The sequence below is a fragment of the Haliotis rubra genome, unplaced genomic scaffold (genome assembly GCF_003918875.1).
Source record: "Haliotis rubra isolate DU_JTF1 unplaced genomic scaffold, ASM391887v1 Scf739, whole genome shotgun sequence".
Lineage (NCBI taxonomy): Eukaryota > Metazoa > Mollusca > Gastropoda > Lepetellida > Haliotidae > Haliotis > Haliotis rubra.
The window spans coordinates 295,556-315,342 of record NW_025767456.1 but is presented as its reverse complement, the minus strand read 5'-3'; positions in this window follow the sequence as shown (position 1 = coordinate 315,342).

Genomic DNA, 19,787 nt, shown 5'->3' with positions numbered 1-19,787 from the left:
TAAAACATATTCCTAAAATTCTCAATAATTTCTGGTCATACTATACATACTAATTCTGAACGTTTGTATGCGCCTACAGAGGAACGTGAAATATAGTTTACTATTACAATCATCATCACTATCATGGAGAAGAACGAAACATTACTGGACAGGCGAGTTAAGATGGAGTAGGTTGATAGTGAAGGCCAGCGTTGTACAAAAGGATCTTAGCGTAACTTCCATATTTCAGCATAGATGCTAGTCTTTGCGCTGTGGTTGTTTTGCAGATTGACACCCTGATACATACATATACATATTTCCGTACATAGGTTTATGGGTGCCTGATGGATCGGACTAGACTAAGGCTTTTGTTGGCACAGCAAAACATCCAATTACTTCAGAAGACAGATTTGGGAAATATCCAAATAAATCTTCAAGCGAGGAGTACCTAGCTCAAGGATGAGCAAGACCAAATGGACTGTTGTTATCATCGACCTGCACGTGCAGACCGCTTCCACAACGCGCTGATGGAGGTTGATTGACAGTTTGCGAGTGGATCGCATTTTTCACATTTTTACCAAAAAGCAAATATTCTAACTGGATACTGACATGTTAAATAAAAGGTTTACATAATAAAGGATAAACCACAAACAAAGAACGGGATGTACACGGTGAAAATAATTAACTTCTTGAAAATGCCAATCACTCAATGAGTACCAGCGGTGACTCATATTCAACGTCAGTATACACGCATTGCTGGTCTGGGGATGCAAGAATTCATCTCATCAAACCCTTTGGGGTGCGAGTATCCTTCTTATTAAACCCTTATGGATGCGAGTATCAAACTCATTCACCCCTTATGGATGTGAGAATCCATCTCATTAACCCATTATGGATGTGAGAATCCACCTCATGTACCCTTATGGATGCGAGTATCCACTTATTAACCCCTTATGGATGTGAGAATCCATCTCATTAACCCCTTAAGGATGTGAGAATCCATCTCATTAACCCCTTATGGATGTGAGACTCCATCTCATTAACCCCTTATGGATGCGAGTATCCTTCTTATTAACCCCTTATGGATGTGAGAATCCATCTCATTAACCCTTATGGATGCGAGTATCCATTATTAACCCCTTATGGATGCAGTATCCATCTCATTAACCCCTTATGGATGTGAGAATCCATCTCATTAACCCCTCTCTTTGTGGATGTGAGAATCCATCTCATTAACCCTTTATGGATGTGAGAATCCATCTCATTAACCCTTATGGATGCGAGAATCCATCTCATTAACCCTTATGGATGCGAGTATCCATCTCATTAACCCCTTATGGATGTGAGAATCCATCTCATTAACCCTTATGGATGTGAGAATCCATCTCATTAACCCCTTATGGATGTGAGAATCCATCTCATTAACCCCTTATGGATGTGAGAATCCATCTCATTAACCCTTTATGGATGTGAGAATCCATCTCATTAACCCCTATGGATGTGAGAATCCATCTCATTAACCCCTTATGGATGTGAGAATCCATCTCATTAACCCCTTATGGATGTGAGAATCCATCTCATTAACCCTTAACCCTTATGGATGTGAGAATCCATCTCATTAACCCTTATGGATGTGAGAATCCATCTCATTAACCCTTATGGATGCGAGTATCCACTTATTAACCCTTATGGATGTGAGAATCCACTCCATTAACCCTTATGGATGCGAGTATCCACTTATTAACCCCTTATGGATGTGAGAATCCATCTCATTAACCCCTTATGGATGTGAGAATCCATCTCATTAACCCTTTATGGATGTGAGAATCCATCTCATTAACCCCTTATGGATGTGAGAATCCATCTCATTAACCCTTTATGGATGTGAGAATCCACCTCATTAACCCTTATGGATGCGAGTATCCACTTATTAACCCTTATGGATGTGAGAATCCACCTCATTAACCCTTATGGATGTGAGTATCCATCTTATTAACCCCTTATGGATGTGAGAATCCACCTCATTAACCCCTTATGGATGTGAGATTCCATCTCATTAATCCCTTATGGATGTGAGAATCCATCTCATTAATCCCTTATGGATGTGAGAATCCATCTCATTAACCCTTTATGGATGTGAGAATCCACCTCATTAACCCTTATGGATGCGAGTATCCACTTATTAACCCCTATGGATGTGAGAATCCACTCCATTAACCCTTATGGATGCGAGTATCCACTTATTAACCCCTTATGGATGTGAGAATCCACCTCATTAACCCCTTATGGATGTGAGATTCCATGTCATTAACCCTTTATGGATGTGAGAATCCATCTCATTAATCCCTTATGGATGTGAGAATCCATCTCATTAACCCTTTATGGATGTGAGAATCCACCTCATTAACCCTTATGGATGCGAGTATCCACTTATTAACCCCTTATGGATGTGAGAATCCACCTCATTAACCCTTTATGGATGTGAGAATCCATCTCATTAACTCCTTATGGAGGTGAGAATCCACCTCATTTACCCTTTATGGATGTGAGAATCCACCTCATTAACCCTTTATGGATGGGAGTATCCATCTCATTCAGCCCTTCTGTATATGAGAATCCACCTCATTAACCCTTTATGGATGGGAGTATCCATCTCATTCACCCCTTTCGGATGCGAATAACCATCACATTAACCTCTTTGAGATGCGAGTATTCATCCCATTTTCCCCTTTGGAATGCGTGTACCTATCGTATAACCCGTTATAAATCCGGATATGAGTATATTTCGAATTAACCCTTTTGGGCTGTGAGTATATATCGTATTAACCACTTTGATAAGAGAGCATCCATCGTATTAACCCCTTTGGATACTCATCCATCTCATTAACCTCTTTTGGATGCGCTTACCCATCTTAATAACCCCATTGGTTGCAGTCCATCTTTTACATCTTCATGGGATGTGGCTAGCCACCATATCACATTGGGGTTTAAGCAGCCATCGCAGTCACCCTTTTTGGGATGTTTGCTGGCTATTTTTACTCGTTTTGCACACGAGGAACAATGCTCGCGTTAACCCCCTTGCATCCATCCTGTTAGATACTACATCTGTTGTGGACTGCTGTGTAAACTAGGATAACTCAAATACTTTGTCGTAGCTAATCTGTTTCATATTTTATGGTCCATTTGTTTCTTCTATGACTTTGCTTTGGTCTCTTTATCTTCCTCACTCTCGCCCCTGTCTCCACTTATCACCCCCTCTCCACCCCACCTATGTTTTCTTCTCTGATCTCTCATGCTCACTTCTCACCCACAATTGTTCAGTAATTATACTTATACACTGGCGCGAACTTTTACTACTGACGAGCCAGTCCACCTATTTCATAATTTGTACGAACTTGTCGAACTTATCCGTTGCATATCTAACAGTTCCTGCTACAAGGCTTATCCCGACGATACTTGTATAATACAGACAAACTTGAATACCATATCCAACATTGTGAACATGGAACGTCTACCATACATATTTTATAACGTCTCCTGGTGATGTTGACCAATGCGCAGAAAGACGACGAATCCCGTCCTTCGGATCGTCCATTACACATTAATTATCCTACACGTATATTGTTGTGGATTTCCAAAGCCCATATTTCAAGGCTGAAGTGTCAAAGTCCTAATCGATAAGTGTTGTTGTGGAGAACGTGTTGTAACCATATATTATCAAATAACATGAGCCATTCATTGATCATAATGTAAACCACCACCAACCCTACAAACACCGACAGTCAATTTGTGCCTCAAAGAATTATCCTAAAGAAGTTCATAGTTTTGGCTGTCTTTATACGGCTAGTCGTTGTCAGTAAATACGAGTGACCTTTTCGTAATTTCCTCCGGCGAACACGACAGAAGTTCTCTATTTATTTTGCAAGTACGCTAATGTTAGAAGTTACATTAATAATCAGCTATTGATTCTCACTAGATTTGCAACAAATGTGGCAATATCCTACCAAGACTCACTCACACATTGTGCCCAGCGTTGGACTCCAGGTCTTGTCCGCACCACCTGACTTGACCGACTTAAGATCATGGATAAAACCATGGCATGGTTGAATTCCAATTGGCATTGTAAACTTCAAGACACATAACATTAAGCATAACTCATTCATGTGGATTCGTTGGAATTTTACGCTGTCCGAAATTCGGTCTACACTGTACCAAGAAATCCCAGATCGTTGAGATTTCTATTTTGACGAACCCATGAGATATTTCTGGTTATCTGGGAGTCGAAAACGGAATCAGCGGATCACAGAACATATTTCATTAACTGTGCACGGCATCAGTGGGACGCAGGGGTCTTTACTAAATTCAGCCAGTATATCTTCAAACGACTGTGTCCTTTTCCCATTCAATATTCACAACTCAGCTTATGTCATTTGGAGGTATAATCTACTGTTAAGAAATATTCTAATAATTGTATTTCATTTACTATTTATTGTAAGAAGCTACTATGTATTTTTAGATGCTTTGGGAGTCAACTGTTATCGGGAATTTTCTGTAGCTTTAGACTAAGAAAGCAACGATATGAACGTCCTAGGAGGTATTTTAAATTGGTCAACGCACACATTAAACAAAAAAAACTAACATTAGGTAGAAAACGAGATCATATTTTCACACTGGATATCCTACCTAGGCCGTTTTGACAGTTGTTGCTGCCAGATGCATAATTCCATTGCTGATTTTATTGCTGCTCTTATATTGTTTGATGTCGCTGTAATTGTGCTAGTTAACACTTGTTCTTGTACTCTTCCATTCTATTGTGTACTGCCATTGTAAATACTTTCATAATGCGTGTGCATTTGTAAACCTGGTCAATTTTATAATACAATTGTCGATTGCAAAACATTTTTCAAACTGAATTCTTTTGCGTTTAGATTTTGGAAATTGACAAGTAACACTTAGCTGCTTGAAATTTGCAACTATGGCCCTGAACTAATTAGTGTAGTCCCCAGTTATGGATCTAGTCGCCTGTAGTCAAAGATCTAGGTTATGAGTGCAATCCCTAGTTCAGGATCTGGTAGTCCCTATTTAAGGATCTAGGTTATGAGTGTAGTGCCTAGTTAAAGATCTGGTAGTCCCCAGTTAAAGATCCAGTTGGGGAGTGTAGTTAAGGATCTTGGTGATGACTGTACTCCCAAGTTAAAGGTCTAGTTGATGAATGTACTTACTAAATGAGGGTAAATGCTAGGAATGCCCGAAAAGAGAGTAGCTTAATAAATAGGGACAGCAACGCTTGGCGGTGACGGAAGAGAAAGTGCGATATGGTCTCTTGGCCAAAGAGCTCGCCTGCGTATATGGCACTGAAATAGAAGAAATAGCCTAAACTGTGAGAGTCTGCCACAAGACACATTCATTACAAAGCACGGCGAATTATACCGTTTAATGAACATCGGATGTCCCCCCTGAATTGCCTTAATTCAAGTCGAAGGTTTCTAACTGCATCCTGCACATTCCCTCTATTCAATGTTTTGATTTCCGTGACTTCAAATCAGCTATCCGAAACTGCAACAGAGACGACACCTTCTCCCTCTCATGCACGACCAATAACGACGACTGTACAATGGCGTTCATCTGTGGGAGGAGTCTCTGCTAAATCGGAGACCTGGTAAACGGACCATGGTCAAGGAAAACGTCCACCGGCGTCCTATCCGCCAGTGCAAACCTTCCACTCACCTCATCACTGTTAACAAGTTAAAGCATCGCCCACATCTAACCATTGGAATCAAGGTACAGTGATATATGTGCAAACATGACGGGCAAGGCCCTGTTGAAGCAGTAGTGATAGAAGAGCACCGGAGCATGATGGGGCTCACCCTGTACTCATATCTGGGGCCTGAGAGAGCTTCACTTAAGCCCTATTATTCCGGAACCTTCACCTACTCCCATTCGAGGGCACTCGGACCCAGTTGAGGCAATATTGCAGTTTCTGCAGTACGTATTTACTATGTAAAGCACCGGGTTCTTTGTATCCCGGCTGCACTGATTTGATCAAGTAATGCATTAATTGATTTCCCTGGCATTCAACAGAAGCCGCTGTATTAGTTACGATGTGCCGCTGTGCAGGCAGGAGGCCGGCCACTACCCTCCACCCACACACGTGTGCCGTAGACGCTCGGGGCAACGTCGAGAAACAGAGTAAGCATAGACCACACAGAAACCATAGATTGTCCAAGACAGAAACAACATAGAGCTGGTGGAGTAGGTACAAGGTAAATTACGAATCATTTAAAACTGATAAAACCTAAAACTTCACATTACCATGCCTATGGGCGTGCATGTTGAGAGTCAAAAAAGCATTAGCCAATAAAATATTCAAAATGGCTGTCCTATTGTAGAGGTCAACATTTTCACACCAATTAAGAAACACAGTGAGAGTATTGGGAAATCAGAGGCACAGTGTCTAGGGTATGGGGACATTACCAGGAGAAAATGACAATTTCGAACAATTACAGGGAAACATAAGACTCAGTGTAAAAAGGTACACTGCACAGATGCCACCGTAAAATGGAGTGGGAGTATTGATGATAAAGGATTATCGGCAGGGAGTATGGAGAAAGTGGAGCGAGTATAGAAAACATTCAGGAAGCATGCAGAGAGTATTGAGTGGAGAAAGTGCAGCAAGTATAAGTCTTTCGGGGAACATGCAGAGAGTATTGAGAAAGTGCAGCAAGTATAAGTCTTTCGGGGAACATGCAGAGAGTATGGAGAAAGTGCAGCAAGTATAAGTCTTTCGGGGAACATGCAGAGAGTATGGAGAAAGTGCAGCAAGTATAAGTCTTTCGGGGAACATGCAGAGAGTATGGAGAAAGTGCAGCAAGTATAAGTCTTTCGGGGAACATGCTGAGAGTATGGAGAAAGTGCAGCAAGTATAAGTCTTTCGGGGAACATGCAGAGAGTATGGGGAAAGTGCATCAAGTATAAGTCTTTCGGGGAACATGCAGAGAGTATGGGGAAAGTGCAGCAAGTATAAGTCTTTCGGGGAACATGCAGAGAGTATGGAGAAAGTGCAGCAAGTATAAGTCTTTCGGGGAACATGCAGAGAGTATGGAGAAAGTGCAGCAAGTATAAGTCTTTCGGGGAACATGCAGAGAGTATGGAGAAAGTGCAGCAAGTATAAGTCTTTCGGGGAACATGCAGAGAGTATGGGGAAAGTGCAGCAAGTATAAGTCTTTCGGGGAACATGCAGAGAGTATGGAGAAAGTGCAGCAAGTATAAGTCTTTCGGGGAACATGCAGAGAGTATGGGGAAAGTGCATCAAGTATAAGTCTTTCGGGGAACATGCAGAGAGTATGGGGAAAGTGCATCAAGTATAAGTCTTTCGGGGAACATGCAGAGAGTATGGAGAAAGTGCAGCAAGTATAAGTCTTTCGGGGAACATGCAGAGAGTATGGGGAAAGTGCAGCAAGTATAAGTCTTTCGGGGAACATGCTGAGACTATGGGGAAAGTGCATCAAGTATAAGTCTTTCGGGGAACATGCTGAGACTATGGGGAAAGTGCATCAAGTATAAGTCTTTCCGGGAACATGCAGCGAGTATGGAGAAAGTGCAGCAAGTAAAAGTCTTTCGGGGAACATGCAGAGAGTATGGAGAAAGTGCAGCAAGTATAAGTCTTTCGGGGAACATGCAGAGAGTATGGAGAAAGTGTAGTGCGAAAAAGTACGGAGAGTTCTGGAAAAGTACAGGGACGAGAAATACAGAGAGTATGGAACTATTGATAAGGAGTAAGCAGAGAGAATGGTTCAGTACAGGGAGCGAGCAGAAAAATATGGGAAAGTACATACTCTCTTTAAAAAAGAAGACGGAGTGTGCAGAAAGTACAAGGTGTACATTGGGCATGGGGCAGTGTTTAAAGACAGTGTAGAACGGGTGAAGACAATACGGGGAGAAACGAGAAACTAGAATGTAATAAGAATGTAAGAAAATACATGTAAGAGTTCATGGTGAATGAACGGAGAGTATGGAGGAGAGAGTAGAGAATGCATAGGGGGTTAGATAAGCAGAGGGTATAAATAATGAGTTCAGAAGTACTTTGGTGGAAACTCAAAGTACAGTGAGACCATGCAGAAAGCACAGTTAGCGGTAATAAAGGCAATGGAGTAATTGCTGAGGCATTGAAGTGGAAATGTGGATGTTCGGTGCAGGGAGAGTATTGGATGGTGGAGAATATGTTTCATCGCGTATTTGGGGGGTTTACGAGTTCGAATTTCCATGGTTACTGGGGGACAGTTGGATGACAGTTGGTGACAGTAGGCAAAATTTGGACTGGCGGCGAATGATGGTAGGATGGCTTACGGATCACAGTTGCTTCACCTTTGAGTGAAAGACCGGTGACATTTGTATGACAGTTGTGCGAAATTTGTGATGACAGTTGGATGACAATGGTGAGATGACTAGATGACATTTGGTTGACAGTTGGTTGGCTAAGATAATAGTTTGATGACAACTATTATACTAAAGGCCCGTTATGTTATACCAGCTTTCAGACCTGAACAATCAATGTGCAAGTGCAAGATAATACCTAACTTAGAAAACCTTATAAATAAAAAAGATTTTGATGGTTTAAAACATTTTATCCAAAAGGAACAACGTGTTTGATAAATTCTAAAACAATGGTTTCCTCTATTCCCATTATTTAATCCAAAATGACCATGTGTTAACGGCTGAACGTCGATGTGCCATATATACATATATTTGATGTGTCAGCAATGTATATTCATATATAACTACACATATACTCGAAATATAAACGAAATTTGTATTCATGGGAACAATAAAAAGAGTATTTTTAAAAAAAAGTGCAAGATGAAATGAAAGACGTGATTTGCAAAATGGTAGTCATAAGCAAAAACGGTAGAAGCATGTCAACAGTACTGAAATATGTTTACACTTTCTATACCCGATAACTTCTATACAACGATTCTAATTAAGCGTCTAATAGGAGGATGCGCGCTTTTCCCCAAGATCCGCGTTTACAAAAATATTTTAGACACATATTTCACTTGACACAATACCATAGTGTTTGATACTCGTACCTTCACTACAACAGACCATGTGACATAGAGGTGATACTTTAGTGAAGCGTTTGGACATAGCTTGCGCCACAGAAAGATCGTTTTAAGATCAAAGTGAATTTTTTCAAGACCTTCTTAGCGAATTTAGGATCATTTATTTCAAGTTACCCTGATTTATCCCGGAGCATACACGGCCTGGGGAGCAGTTACGTAACCAAAATATTGTTACTTGATTTTTAATCATAATATTACACCTGCATTTTTTCATCTTCATTAGAGACAGTGCTAGTGTTCCTGGTTGCATAAGCACGACCCTTGCATGGGATGTTTACAATAGTAACACTGACGTCTGCAGTGCCAGTGGTTTAACGAATTGTTGAACCCTTTTTTGGACAGTATCTCGGGCATTCTGCTCGCGGCCAACACGAACTTCATTGGTGTTTTTACCACTTTCCAGATGTATTACGATTTTATCGTTAACCGTACTCTGGCTGAACACAAACTGTTTGAATGAGCTTTGACGATTTTGTTTTTACACTAAATCAAAGGGCTGAGAAGCAAGTACTGGTGAAAGCATAAAAAGTAGGTTCATATTAAAGGAAATTGTGCCATGGGCAATGGAATGTGTTTCCTTCAAGAGAATCCTAATTAACGAAGCCAATGTGAAGCCAAGACACTTATAGGCACCAGCTCAACGTCTACCAAGGCCATATCGGCCCTGCAAAGCCTAAACTACTTGTAAGATTTCACCATAACGTACACACTGTTTCTACATTCATTCACCTTGCCAACAGCAGAAATGTAAACACAACTCACCGTAAATCATGATCACGTAATATCCTTGGAATTATAGAATGTCATTTTCCAATTATAAGATGGAGCAGTCTTGTCCCTCAAGGTAGGTAACAACCATGCAATCGATTCAAGCAATCACTGTGGATCACCTTGCTTCGTGCTTTAGACAGAGCAGACGACGGCCGATGTCCAGCAGACGACACTTGCTGCGCGTGATTCGCGCGCTCTACCCACGTGCCATGGACCAGCCTTGGGCTCAAGTGGTTAACCGATCATGTATTGAGCAGACAGTCGTTCCTGGTGGTCAGAGGAAGCAAACGTGCCCCAGATCGGTCCCAGCAAATGCCGAGCTCAGTGTTCTGACGACTCTAAGAAACTTGTATTTGCTCTGGGAGCGTTGATCGTGATGCTTGACGAGAGTCGACGGACTGTCGACCTTGGCAGATCTTCTCTGGACGGGTTCATTTGGAAGGTCAAAGAACGACGTTTCCTATACCAGCTGCCCCAAGCTGAAAGAAATTTTCTAATTGATTTCATCAAATTGTGGACATGCCACGAGCCAACTTTGTGAAGGGGCCCACACGCTGCTTCTTTGATCTGCAAAGAAATTGTCTTTCTTCACAAAGTGCATATAGGGCATAATTAGCTTGCATCAACAGTGAACAAACCTGGAAGCATCAGCTGTCGTCCAATCCAAGTGTCGACGTCGTTACAGACACAGATCGCCTTCCATGCATGCTACATATATTGTTTTGTTTGGGTTACCCTCCGCGTCCATACTGATCACAGTGGCCATACTGGGCAGTAGGTGATGTGTTTATTAAATCTTGAGTAAGTATGTATTGAACTATAGACTAACACTACCCAGTATCTAACGCTTACGGAGCTAGATAGAATATGGTTGTAACAATGCCGGTAACTAATGTGTAGGCACCGGGCTTTATTCGTTATAACAGCAACTGTAAATAGGTAGATATAAGTTATAACACTACGTGGAAACTAATGTATAAATAGGTAGATATACGTTATAACACTATCCGGAAACTAATGTGTAAATAGGTTGATATATTCGTTTCAACACTATCCGGAAATTAATGTGTAAATAGGTTGATATATTCGCTATAACAGTATCCGTAAACGAATGCATAAATAGGTGGATATACGTTATAACACTATCCGGATTTAATGTGTAAATAGGTACATATACGTTATAACACTATCCGGAATTAATGTGTAAATAGGTGGATATACGTTATAACACTATCCGGAAACTAATGTGTAAATAGGTAGATATATGTTATAACACTATCCGGAAACTAATGTGTAAATAGGTTGATATATTCGTTCTAACACTATCCGGAAACTAATGCGTAAATAGGTGCATATACGTTCTAACACTATCCGTAAACTAATACATAAATAGGTGGATATACGTTCTAACAGTATCCGTAAACTAATGTGTAAATAGGTAGATATACGTTATAACACTATTCGGAAACTAATGTGTAAATAGGTTGATATATTTGTTACAACACTATCAGGAAACCAAAGAGTACATATAGGTGGATATACCTTATAACACTCCGGAAACTAATGTGTAAATAGGTAAATATACATTATAACACTATCCGGAAACTAATGCATAAATAGGTGGATATACGTTCTAACAGTATCCGTAAACTAATGTGCAAATAGGTTTAAATACGTTATAACACTATCCGTAAAAATATGCGTAAATAGGCTAAATAGATTATAACAGTATCCGTAAACTATTACGTAAATAGGTGGATATACATTATAACAGTATCCGTGAATTAATGTGTAAGTAGGTGGATATACATTCTAACAGTATCTGTAAACTAATGTGTAAATAGGTAGATATACGTTATAACACTATCAGAAACTAATGTGTAAATAGGTTGATATATTTGTTACAACACTATCCGGAAACTAATGAGTACATATAGGTGGATATACCTTATAACACTCCAGAAACTAATGTGTAAATAGGTAAATATACATTGTAACACTATCCGGAAACTAATGCATAAATAGGTGGATATACGTTCTAACAGTATCCGTAAACTAATGTGTAAATAGGAAGATATATGTTATAACACTATCCAGAAACTAATGTGTAAATAGGTTTAAATACATTATAACACTATCCGTACACTAATGCGTAAATAGGTGCATATACTTTATAATAGTATCCCTAAACTAATACGTAAATAGGTGGATCTGTATCAGGAACAGTATCCGTGAATTAATGTGTAAGAAGGTGTATATACGTACGTTCTAACAGTATCTGTAAACTAATGTGTAAATAAGTAGATATACGATATAGCACTATCCAGAAACTAATGTGTAAATAGGTATATATATGTTATAACACTATCTTGAAACTAATCCGCAAATAGGTGGATACACGTTCTAACAGAATCCGTAAACTAATGTGTAATTAGGTAGATATACGTTACAACACTATCCGGAAATTGATGTGTAAATAGGTTGATATACGTTATAACAGTATCGATAAACTAATACGTAAATGTGTGGATATACATTATAACAGTATCCGTAGACTAATGCATAAATAGGTAGATATACGTTATAACACTATCCGGATTTAATGTGTAAATAGGTTGATATACGTTATAACACTATCCGGAATTAATGTGTAAATAGGTAGATATACGTTATAACACTGTCCAGAAACTCATGCATAAATATGTGCATATACGTTATAACACTATCCGGAAACTAATGTGTAAATAGGTGCATATACATTATAACAGTATTCATAAACTAATATGTAAATAGGTAGATATACATTATAACAGTATCCATAAACTAATGCGGAAATAGGTGCATATACGTTATAACACTATCCGGAAACTAATGTGTAAATTGGTAGATATATGTTATAACACTATTCGGAAACTTATGTGTAAATAGGTTGATATATTCATTCTAACACTATCCGGAAACTAATGCGTAAATAGGTGCATATACGTTCTAACACTATCCGTAAACTAATACATAAATAGGTGCATATACGTTCTAACAGTATCCGTAAACTAATGTGTAAATAGGTAGATATACGTTATAACAGTATCCGTAAACTAATGTGTAAATAGGTGGATATATTCGTTATAACACTATCGGAAACTAATGTGTAAATAGGTTGATATATTTGTTACAACACTATCAGGAAACTAAAGAGTACATATAGGTGGATATACCTTATAACACTCCGGAAACTAATGTGTAAATAGGTAAATATACATTATAACACTATCCGGAAACTAATGCATAAATAGGTGGATATACGTTCTAACAGTATCCGTAAACTAATGTGTAAATAGGTTTAAATACGTTATAACACTATCCGTAAAAATATGCGTAAATAGGCTAAATACATTATAACAGTATCCGTAAACTATTACGTAAATAGGTGGATATACATTATAACAGTATCCGTGAATTAATGTGTAAGTAGGTGGATATACATTCTAACAGTATCTGTAAACTAATGTGTAAATAGGTAGATATACGTTATAACACTATCAGAAACTAATGTGTAAATAGGTATATATATGTTATAACACTTTCTGGAAACTCATGCGTAAATAGGTAGATATACGTTCTAACAGTATCCGTAAACTAATGCGTAGATAGGTGGATATACGTTCTAACACTATCCAGAAACTAATGTGTAAATAGGTAGATATATGCTATAACACTATCTGGAAACTAATGCGTAAATAGGTAGATATACGTTCTAACACTATCCAGAAACTAATGTGTAAATAGGTGGATATACATTGTAACAGTATCCGTAAACTAATGTATAAATAGGTGCATATACATTCTAGCAGTATATATAAACTAATGTGTAAATAGGTGAGTATACGTTATAACAGTATCCGGAAACCAATGTGTAAATAGGTTGATATATTCGTTACAACACTGTCCGGAACCTAATGTGTACATATAGGTGGATATACCTTTAACACTCCGGAAACTAATGTGTAAATAGGTGGATATACATTATAACAGTATCCATAAACTAATGTGTAAATAGGTGGATATACGTTATAACAGTATCGATAAACTAATACGTAAATAGGTTGATATACGTTATAACACTATCCGTAAACTATGTGTGAATAGGCGAATATATGTTATAACAGTATCCATAAACTAATGTGTAAATAGGTGGATATACGTTATAACAGTACCCATAAACTAATGTGTAAATAGGTGGATATACGTTATAACAGTATTCATAAACTAATTTGTAAATAGGTGGATATACGTTATAACAGTATTCCATAAACTAATGTGTGGAATATAGGTAAACTAATGTGTAAATAGATATGCGTTATAACACTATCCTGAAATTAATGTGTAAATAGGTGGATATGCGTTATAACACTATCCGGAAACTAATGTGTAAAGAGCTTGATTTATTCGTTATAACAGTATCCGTAAACAAATGCATAAATAGGTGCATATACGTTCTAACAGTATCTGTAAACTAATGTGTAAATAAGTAGATATACGTTATAACACCATCCAGAAACTAATGTGTAAATAGGTATATATATTTTATAACACTATCCGGAAACCAATGTGTAGACAGGTTGATATATTCGCTATAACACTATCTGGAAACTAATGCGTAAATAGGTAGATATACGTTCTAACAGTATCCGTAAACTAATGCGTAAACAGGTGGATATACATTATAACAGTATCCGTAAACTAATGTATAAATAGGTGCATATACATTCTAACAGTATATATAAACTAATGTGTAAATAGGTGGATATACGTTATAACAGTATCCGGAACACAATGTGTAAACAGGTTGATATATTCGTTACAACACTGTCCGGAACCTAATGTGTACATATAGGTTGATATACGTTATGACACTCCGGAAACTAATGTGTAAATGGGTGGATATACATTATAACAGTATCCGGAAACTAATGTGTAAATAGGTGGATATATGTTATAACAGTATCGATAAACTAATACGTAAATAGGTGGATATACGTTATAACAGTATTCGTAAACTAATGTGTAAATAGGTGAATATATGTTATAACAGTATCCATAAACTAATGTGTAAATAGGTGGATATATTATACATTATAACAGTATCTGTAAACTAATGTGTAAATGGGTGGATATACGTTATAACAGTATCCGTAAACTAATTTGTAAATAGGTGGATATATTATACATTATAACAGTATCCGTAAACTAATGTGTAAATAGGTTGATATATGTTATAATAGGTGGATTTATTCTTCATGGCAATCCGGGTAACTAATCTGTTGTATGCTGGATACATGCCACGGTACCTCACTTGTACGTAGCTTGATAAAATAATTATGATACTTGGCGAAAACTAGCATGTGAGCAGCTGGATGTATTCGTTTTATCTCTACCCGGTAGCTAAGTATGTAGATTGATATATTCGTTTAACACTGGTTGTTGAGTAACGTTTGTGTAAATGGCTGTATTCGACATTACCATGTCTGTAACATTTAACATACTTTTCTGTAACTGTGGCACTAGAATTTTTTGTATACTGTATGTGAAGGGTCCTTGTTCTCAACGTTGACATTTGTATCGTAAGTTGTACAAAAGTACGTTTGTAAAATTTCTCTTTTCTTCAATTGTGATAAATGTATATCGTAAAATGTAAATGTTGTTTTTCAACGATGACAAATGTATAGTATGTTGTATAATGTTTGTAACTGGTCGCTGTTCTTTACCGGAGAGATGTAGGTATCGACCTTAAGTCAGTTTGACATGTGACGATCACAATTATGTCATTAATGACAAAACGTTTTGGCCTGAAGATGAACTGTGCCGTGGCTGCGTCCCCCGCTTCAGAATTATGAGCAACATAAAGAAATAATCAATGATGAAAACACTCTGTAGTGCAGAACCTCATGTCCGTAATGCTGAGACTCTTGTTGCTAGCCATGACTCTTAGTGTCCCTGCCTGCGAGGGACCTGGTCCATCACAGGGTAAAGTCTCCCTGCCTGGAAGGGACCTGGTCCATCACAGGGTAAAGTCTCCCTGCCTGGAAGGGACCTGGTCAATCACAGGGTAAAGTCTCCCTGCCCGGAAGGGACCTGGTCCATCACAGGGTAAAGTCTCCCTGCCTGGAAGGGACCTGGTCAATCACAGGGTAAAGTCTCCCTGCCTGGAAGGGACCTGGTCCATCACAGGGTAAAGTCTCCCTGCCTGGAAGGGACCTGGTCAATCACAGGGTAAAGTCTCCCTGTCTGGAAGGGACCTGGTCAATCACAGGGTAAAGTCTCCCAGGGTAAAGGTCCATCACAGGGTAAATGTACATGTGTTCCAAGTTGTGTACATCCTGACAGAGTGAATAAAGTGGCTATCCAGGAACACTGACTTACGGTGGACTGTGAGTATAGTTAAAAATATCATTTTTTAGAACATTGACTTGTCAGTGTATTTTAGGTTTTACCGTTTCTTGTAATTCACCATTTACTATAGGTTCTGCCTTTTGTATGTAATGATACCTGATGATGTATGTCAGGAGTGCTAACTCTCAGTTCTTTGTATCTGTTATAAATAAGGGTAATGTTGAGTAATAATGATGCCTTCTTCAAATGTTGCCATCTTGCTTCAACTAATGTTTTACACTTAGTGTATGTAAATCCATTAGGTGAATTTATTACCTCTCCGAAATAACTTTTTCTCATCTCTGATTGATCTACTTGAAATGTTGGAAGACGACGAAATGCTGTCAGCTCTCCAAGGTGCAGATACACAGTTCACACGATCCCTAGTGCGGGACACATATCATGTTGTCATTATAAACTATATCTATCATTTGTAACCATATCTTGAGTTTGTATTTTAAAGGAGTCACTCTATTGTGTGCAAGTGACGCCATCCCTTTGTGAATGTTTGATTATATTTCTGTACATATAAATTGTCCACTATGAATGACATTGCCCTGTATGTAAATACTAATGCGCTTTATGTTTGATTGAATTCATGTATCAATAATCTTCGAATTGAAACAAAGAATCTCTCTCTCTCTGAATTCAACATAACTATATTACATAAACTTGGTCATAAGAAGAGACGTTCAGTTATACACTCTTCCAAAAAAGAAACGCACAGGTCAGTTTGAGACTCATGTAGCTGCTGCAAAAACAATACAAGTATACAATTTCTTTCCAAAACGTCATCTTTGTGTGATTGTAAACAGCTTCAGCGCCAAAACGCGAAAACGTTTTTCTTTTGTTATAGAAGAGTTTGAGGAAACATTCGCCAAAACGACCAAGAAAACATGCAAAGCAAAATGCCCTTGCAAGTATGCGGAAAAGCATGCGGTATCGATCACTATAAAAAGGCAAAGGTTGTGTTTAATTTTATCATTCGTTTTTGCCTGGAAAAGAGGAAATCTTCAGTGCCGCCAATCGAAACATCGCTCAAGGCCGCCTTGGAGCTGGGGAGCCGCAGTTTGTAGTTGGCGGACATTTCAACGTTCATCAGAGCACCATATCTCACCTTTGGGATCGTTTCCTGCAGACCAATTCCGCCCAATGTCGCCCGAGAAGCAGCCGTCCAAGAGTTACCACCAAAACCCAGGACCGCTACATCCGGGTTGCTGCCTTGCGTCATCGCCTTGCCACAGCCGTGGAGACTGCGCAGCGCATTTCTGGTTTGAGAAGAATTTCCTATCAAACTGTCAGGAATCGATTGCGTGAAGTGGGGCTTCGACCAAGAAGGCCAGTTGTCGCCCCTGTTTTGAGAGACTTCCATCGGCGCAATCGCTTGCGGTGGTGTCGTAGAGTCCGGAACTGGAACCTTAGAGTTTGGTTCAGTGATGACGTAAGACAGCGTATTTACGTCCGAGAAATAGACGTTTTGTCCTTGCATTCGACAGGAGACAGTCTTATTTTGTGGGGTGAGATATCCTGCACACAAAGATCGAATTTAGTGGTGTTCAGGGGATTTTGACAGCAAATCGGTACATCAACGAAGTCCTTGCACGTCACACGCCTCCGATTATGGACCGACAGAGGGAGTTGTTCTAGCATGACAACGCGCACGCTACTTCACATACAACACGCCTCACGGTCCGCTACTTTGCCAATTCTAACCAGAATCACCAGATCTAAACCCAATAGAACACCTATGGGATGAAGTCGATGGACCGGTACGTCAACGTCAAAACACGCCTCAGACACTTCCACAACCCTCCATCTCATTGCAGGAAGAGTGGGGAAGGATTCCTCAGAACATCGTCGTCTTATCCAGTCTGTGAAGAGGCGGTGCCGAGCAATAATTGCTGCCAATGGTGTCCATACAAAGTACTGACTTTGACGCCATTTTGTCGACTCACGTAAACAACGGAAACACAACAATAAAGGCGACTGTTGTGTTCCGTCCTCTTTGTCTATAGACGTGTGAATTTTCACCTTTTTACCATTGAAATTACATGAAATAATTGCTCTTAAACTAACGCAATAGATCCTTCTAAGAATGGTTCATGCATTTCTTTTTTTAAGAGTGTAGAACCTGTTTAAATTGATGTTGTGCTGTTTCTTCAGCTGTTGTTCCTGTTGAGTGACAATACAAGCAAATTCTCACTATACGGGTGAATGTGATCAAAAACTTTACACGTAATCAGAAGACGGTGGTGTTGAAGATTTTTGGTAGATGTACCGATTTGCTGTCAGCTTCCCCTGAACCACCACCAAGTCAGATCTGCATTTGTGGCTCCCCACACCATCACAAGTCCGACACAATCTGTCGACCTGTCGAACACAGCTCGATGAGTTCATTTCGATGTCTATATACATGCTGTCTTCCTTTGATGTCTATAGATATGCTGTCTTCCTTTGATGTCTATAGACATGCTGTTTTTCATTTTGATGTTTATATACAAACTGTCTTCATTTCGATGTCTATATACTAGCGGCCTTCATTTCGATGTCTATATACATTCTGTCTTCATTTCGATGTCTATATACACGCTGTCTTCATTTCGATGTCTATATACACGCGGCCTTCATTTTGATGTCTATATACATGCTGTCTTCATTTCGATGTCTATATACACGCTGTCTTCCTTTGATGTCTATAGATATGCTGTCTTCCTTTGATGTCTATAGACATGCTGTTTTCATTTTGATGTTTATATACAAACTGTCTTCATTTCGATGTCTATCGATGTCTATATACATGCTGTCTTCATTTCGATGTCTATATACACGCGGCCTTCATTTCGATGTCTATATATTTCGCGGCCTTCATTTCGATGTCTATATACATGCTGTCTTCATTTCGATGTCTATATACACGCTGTCTTCCTTTGATGTCTATAGATATGCTGTCTTCCTTTGATGTCTATAGACATGCTGTTTTTCATTTTGATGTTTATATACAAACTGTCTTCATTTCGATGTCTATATACACGCGGCCTTCATGTCGATTTCGATGTCTATATACATGCTGTCTTCATTTCGATGTCTATATACACGCGGCCTTCATTTCGATGTCTATATACATGCTGTCTTCATTTCGATGTCTATATACATGCTGTCTTCATTTCGATGTCTGTGTACATGTTGTCCTCATTTCGATGTCTATATACATGCTGTCTTCCTTTGATGTCTATAGACATGCTGTCTTCCTTTGTTGTCTATAGACATGCTGTTTTTCATTTTGATGTTTATATACAAACTGTCTTCATTTCGATGTCTATATACACGCGGCCTTCATTTCGATGTCTATATACATGCTGTCTTCATTTCGATGTCTATATACACGCGGCCTTCATTTCGATGTCTATATACATGCTGTCTTCATTTCGATGTCAATATACATGCTGTCTTCCTTTGATGTCTATAGACATGCTGTCTTCCTTTGTTGTC